We start from the raw sequence: 5,922 nt of genomic DNA, 5'->3' as shown, positions 1-5,922 counted from the left end.
GAACCTAAAAAAGAGTATGTTAATAAATTGTGTAACAATAGTAGGATAATACAGTATATGAAAATTCGCTCTGATAATTCGTCTGTGCAAATTTTGTAAACATATTAATACAAATACAATTCAAATTCAATTTGGAAATACAGTCGATATGAAATTTTTTCCGCTTTTTCTTAAGGTTTTTTCAAAGTTTCTTCCGACCAAACAACCCTTGTTCCAAGCATTTACACTTTTTGGAAAAAACGATTGACACGACATAAATTTTAAGAAAATTACGAAGAATAAAGGATAACATTTTTTTCCCAGTTACTCCAAGTACAGAGTTTTGCATTTTCTAAAAAAAAATACGATATGTAATTAAATCAATGCAGCATTAAATTGTACTTTCTTTATAAATAAATTGAAAATGATAGGAATTGATGAAAGTTGTGCGTAAAATAAAACAGAAGGACGATGTTCTAAAATATTAACAAACAAAAACCAATTGAAATAAATTAAATAAAAGAATAAAGGCCACAAAAATCTTCACTCAAGAACTCGCTCTGCGTTTAATTTTATATGCAAAAATACGTACAATGGCAATTTTCACCGCAAATAAAGTAGAAAGCCTTAATAAACTTTTGCCTTAAAGTAAGATAATTTTCAGTTGAAAATCACTTGCTCAGAATAACCGGCAGTTTCATGCGCGAGTGGGGTTTAAAAACGTTTATTTCAACTTTGTTAGTTACTGTTTTGGTGATAAATCGGTCCATTGGAACTTCCGATCCCAAGAAGTACCTTTGCATATAACGTTTGTTACAACAAAGCGCCTTAATAAAAATGTATTTTAACAAATAATAAACAGAGAAGCTAACCAGAAGACTTCAAAACAAATGTGCAAATCCCACAACGACATCAAGGTAACATTTAGTGGATAAATGTGGCATGAAAGTATCGAAATGAAGGCCGAATTTTCATCATGTAACGTACAAGTTTTTACATTTATTTCTTGAGGCGTTTCTGCAAAATTTAATGGATGACTGGCGGTACAAAATCCATATACCGTGGTTTTGGCAAAAATCATTCATTCCAACTACAAACGAGGTTGATTTAATATTTTTAAAACGGTCTTTGCTAAACCATGCCCGGTTTAATGGAGAATTATTTGGCGCATCGAGTCGTCAGATTGTTCATTAGACGACACACGCGTGTTTTTCACGATATGATTCATTGTGTTTGCTAATTTTAACAAACGACAAAGACCCAATATTTCATGTCTGCAAGTATTTTATCAACATTTCAACTTATCAAGGGCTCCCGGCACATTTATACGACCTACAGATAAAAAAAAAAGTTTGTAAAGAAAAATGTTGCGTTTTAAAGTAAAAGTGCTAAATCGCCAGCCTCAAAGCCAGAGAATTTCTCATTTTATTTGCGGCAAGTTTCCAGGAATTTCCTGTTCCTGCCACATTGATTTGAATTTTTCATTTGGCGATTAACAATTATTGGTAAAACCTCGGGTCTTTTTACCACAGCTTCGCTGGAGGTTTTGCCCTGTTCTGGCCCCCCTAATAGATCGATATGAAGGGAACTTTTTTGGCTTCGCAGGAGTGGAGTGGAAAGTTGTTGCGTATGAGGGTTAAAGTGTTTGATCCAGCTGTTCAACCTTTGTTTGCAGGATGAACGTACGGAATCGATAACTGGCGGACAAAACGCGACACTGCTATTTACCTTAATTGTTTGACGTGCGGCTTTTCGGTGCAAAACTCTTTCCAAGTAAACAGAAAAAAACGGCAAATGAGCTGATTAGCCAGAAACTAAACCGATCTATTGTAGGTTCACTGTATCAAGCAACAGCCCAAACAAAGGATTTGTGTAACGCTTTAGGCGCGCACTAATTTTTTTCTTCAGTCCCTCGCAGCTGTGTGAATTACGGTCTTTAGCGCGCTATCGTATTGTTATTATCCGGCATATGTAAGCAAGCGGTACTTTACGTAACAGTCGACATAACTTGAGAGTGAAAGTACCACCTTGATTTCGGTTGCATAAAATTTCGCATAAACCTATCGCGGACCGCTACAAAACTGGAACAAAAACATTTTCTACCGTGCCTCTCTTGCTTTTTGTTAAAAGAGAACCGACGCGCATAAAGATTGGTTTTCGACTAGCTCAGCCAGCCAAAGCAGGATTGCAAACGCCGCAGTAATTTTCGAACGGCAGCAGAAATGGCAAAATCGCGTCGAAGTCGTACCCTCCATCCTCCATTTAGCAAAACGGTCACTGACGTGTGCCTGTGTGGATGTGGATCATATGAGACTATCAGGATGTTATCGATGATTTTTCCTACATTTTTTTTCGATAAGCCAGCAGGATTTTTAGCGCAATTTTCCCCTCTTTATGCTTGAAACCATGCTTAATTTTACTGGTTCCTGTGGCTTTGTGGTTGGAGTTTTTTCAGTTGATCATTTAATTGTTTGTCCTTAAAGTTTGGGAGATTCGTACCTGAAACAGCTATTTTTGTCTTGGATAACAATTCTAGTCCAGTTTTGCTTTGCAACTTCCTTATTTCGCTTTAACGTTTTTGCCAATTAGTGTTTCCCTGCTTGATCTGAACTGCCCAACTCAGCAAGCAAATAAACATTAGACGGAGAAATTTGCCCGAACTTGGGAACTGGGAAAATTATGATTGCGGCAGGCGATTTGATTTGAGTTTCAACTATTATCTAGTCCAGTTCTTCTCCTGCAAGAACGTGTATTTTTTGCATAAATCAACTAATTCAGATAAACGTTTCTACCGGGTGAAAAATAAATCAATGTAAATTTTTTAAAGTTTGGCAATTGGACAACCTAGACTTTTTTTGGATTTTAACGCCAATGGCACACAGACAACTAATATCTCAAAATGGTTTTCCAATTTTCCCTTATTTTTCTTAATTCTAGGGTGGTCTCAAAACATCTCAAAGTTCCTAATCTTGCAGTGGTCACGTACTTTCCCATTTTACATTTCCCAAATCTTCAGCTCATGTTGAAGCTAAAACTTCATAGTCGACTTAACAGCAAAAAAGCCATTTTTAAGGCCACTTTGTAAATAAAATATAGGTAAAAATTGAAAAAAATGTTTTGAGACACCACATCTCTCTAGTGTTGGTGTTAAAATCCTGTAAAAATCTAGTAAAAATACTAACCCAAACGTTTTTTTCTTGCAAAACTTTCATAAATTTTGCATTGTTTCAATTTCCACCCTGCAGGAGCTTTAGCTAAAATATTTAACTTTTGCAAGAAACACTCACTGAGAGACAAAGAATTGCACTAAATAAGGCTGCAAACAGAAATCAAACCGCTTCCAGCAATGAGAATGTATCCACTTCCTAATATATTGAAATATTGAAACTGAAGGAAAAAAATAGGCCAAAAAACTTCTTCCTTTGCAATTTTACAAACAAATATAGGGAAGCAAAAAGACGTTTTCGAATTCTAAAATCATTTGGCATTCAAAATCGTCGGTCGATAAAAAAAATCGATTGTCGTTTTAACGTAAAGTAACACATTTGAGGGCTATCAACAAAAGCATAAAACCCAGTTCTAGAAACTTGTAGATACTCAAAATGCAAATGCAAATTTTTTTTTTGCAAAAATGCAAAAAAAAGCTTAGTTCTCCAATCGGGTGACGTTCAACACTACAAAGTTTTGATTTTACGAAAAACACATCCAACTTTAAAAAAATCCGCCAAAAACCGTTTTTGAATAATGGAAATGCGCCGTTTTCTTAAATCTTTAATAGCGTTTCTCTGTTCAGTGCTAGTTATTGCAACATGATAACAAGAAGCTTTCAACATTTCGCATATAATTTGGTTTTCTTACCCCAGGCTATGTATGCATTTATTTCTGCTGAGACAGTAAAGAAGAAACATGGAAAAATTCAATATTAACAGTTAATTTTCTTGGATAAACTTTCATGATCTAAGAACGATGATCTGCGATTGTATAACCAAATATATGAAATCATCGTAAACAAGAGCAAAATTATACAAATTGTACAACTCAAAACTAAAAAATACATCAGCGCTTTAACATGCCAAATTTTTAGATGTTTGATAGTTTTATTAAATTTATATTTGTCATTGAAAACTTATTGATTTATTGTTAAAAAATCTTCTCCATGTTCAGTCTTCTCAATATCAGGCTCATATTTAAAAGTCCAACCACCATCTTCACTATCTGAACATTTTTTTCTTGTTCTTATATAGGGTTTGACTTTCCTTGAATCCTTTTTTCCGATGGATCACTTAAATCACTCCCTTAACCAATGACCTTTATTCGCATATTTCCAATCACAAATCCCCCGATCTGAATACCGAAAAAAACTGCAAAAAGCTCTATTGAGCTTCGAATAAAAAAAGAATAATGGGTAAAAGGTCTCGAGTAAAGTTTACCCCTGAGATTTAGGATTTTCATTTGAAATTGTAATCAACCGAATCTTTTTAGCCGAGATTCGCTTTTGGATTGGATAAATACATTTTAAGTGATTTATTTACCTGATGTATAAATATTTCTGCGTAATACTCTTTTGTGTGTCAACATAGCTTAAATCAGAACCACCTGGAAAAGTTGTGGTTTAGTTTTGGTTACCAAGAACCAACAAAAAAAATGCTTTTCGCGATATTTTCGACGCAAAAAACCTGTGTGCTGATTATCAGTTTGCATCAGAGCCCGATGGACTAAAAGGAAATTTTCCTGATTTTATATCTGGATTGTGAGCGCGCGTTTCTTTGGCATTATCTTTTACTGGCTTATTCAACATCGTTTTCCTCAAAGCACCAAGTGGCCGTTTTTCCTTCATATATGTTTCCCATTGTTCGGCTGACATATTTACCGAACGACAAGCATATTGCTCATGGTTGAATGTGACCTCGGACTTTTGCAGATGATTATTATTGAAGCAGGAAGTCACGGAACAAGTCAACAACCGAGAACGTGCAAACCAGACGACGATTCTGGTATTTTTTTACTTGTCTAAATTGTTAATCTTACATATAAATTAGCCGTCTAAGCGCAACAGTTGTGGACAATTTCCGCAGAAAATTATGATGTGGGATATTGACATTTTTCCTGCCTCAACGTGCGGAAAAATGAGCGTGAATGTGAGCTATTGTGGTTTTTGAGCGGCTGATTCAATGAATGGAAATTTTAGTCGTTTAAGCGCCAAGTCGCCGAGATTGGTTGCATATGATGCGTTTGATTAGTAAGCATTTTCATTTATTAATTTGCTCTTGAAACCAAAATGAATTTCAATTAATGCAATGTAAAATGTGACTGTGTTTCAGACTTGAGTCACTCTCATACTCTTGGCGAGGCGCTGGATTGATAATTAGTGATAAATGAATGTACAGTAAAGTCCGCTAATAATGAACCCGGTTATCGTGAACTTTCGGTTAAAACGAACTTTTTTCTTTTAATTGAAACGTCGTCCATAAAGACCAACGTATTTTTTTACTGGGTATAACGAACCCGTTTATAACGAACTTCCGGATATAACGATCACTTTTTAGGTTAGTAGTTTATTCACTTTCCGTTTATAACGAACTTCCACGCTCAGCAACACTAATCGTGCAGAGTTGTTTATATTAGTGAGAGCGAGAGACAGGCAGTGACTTGTTCTTTGCCGCGTTATGTATGTAAATCGTTTTAGAATGGAAAAACAAAAACGCAAAGCTTTTTCACTCAATGAAAAGTACGAGATTATTAACAAAATAAAAAGTGGAGTAAAGCAGAGTGACATTTGTAAGGAATTAGCACGTGGAAAGTCTACTGTTGCAACAATATGAAAAAACAGAGAAAACATTTTATCAGTGTATGACAAAACAAATGTTAGATGTAGGAAGTTAAAATTATCTGCACATGAAAAGGTTGGCAAGGGACTTATTAAGTGGTTTACTCAAAAAAGAC

At 35.1% G+C, this 5,922-nt stretch overlaps 1 protein-coding gene across 1 annotated transcript in view; it reads right to left on the bottom strand.

The window, feature by feature from the left end:
• LOC109545824 (brain tumor protein) overlaps positions 1-2,166 on the bottom strand; it is a 103,870-nt gene extending 101,704 nt beyond the window's left edge. The window contains exon 1 of the mRNA XM_048661585.1: positions 1,708-2,166. The gene's annotated coding sequence lies outside the window, so the exon portion shown is untranslated. The remainder of the gene's footprint in view (positions 1-1,707) is intronic.
• Positions 2,167-5,922: the final 3,756 nt, after the last annotated feature.

This window comes from Dendroctonus ponderosae, unplaced genomic scaffold, assembly GCF_020466585.1.
Source record: "Dendroctonus ponderosae isolate FM_Combo_2020 unplaced genomic scaffold, Dpon_F_20191213v2 Dpon_F_20191213_1, whole genome shotgun sequence".
Lineage (NCBI taxonomy): Eukaryota > Metazoa > Arthropoda > Insecta > Coleoptera > Curculionidae > Dendroctonus > Dendroctonus ponderosae.
The sequence above is the reverse complement of the archived record's forward strand: the minus strand, read 5'-3'. Positions and strand labels throughout refer to the sequence as shown.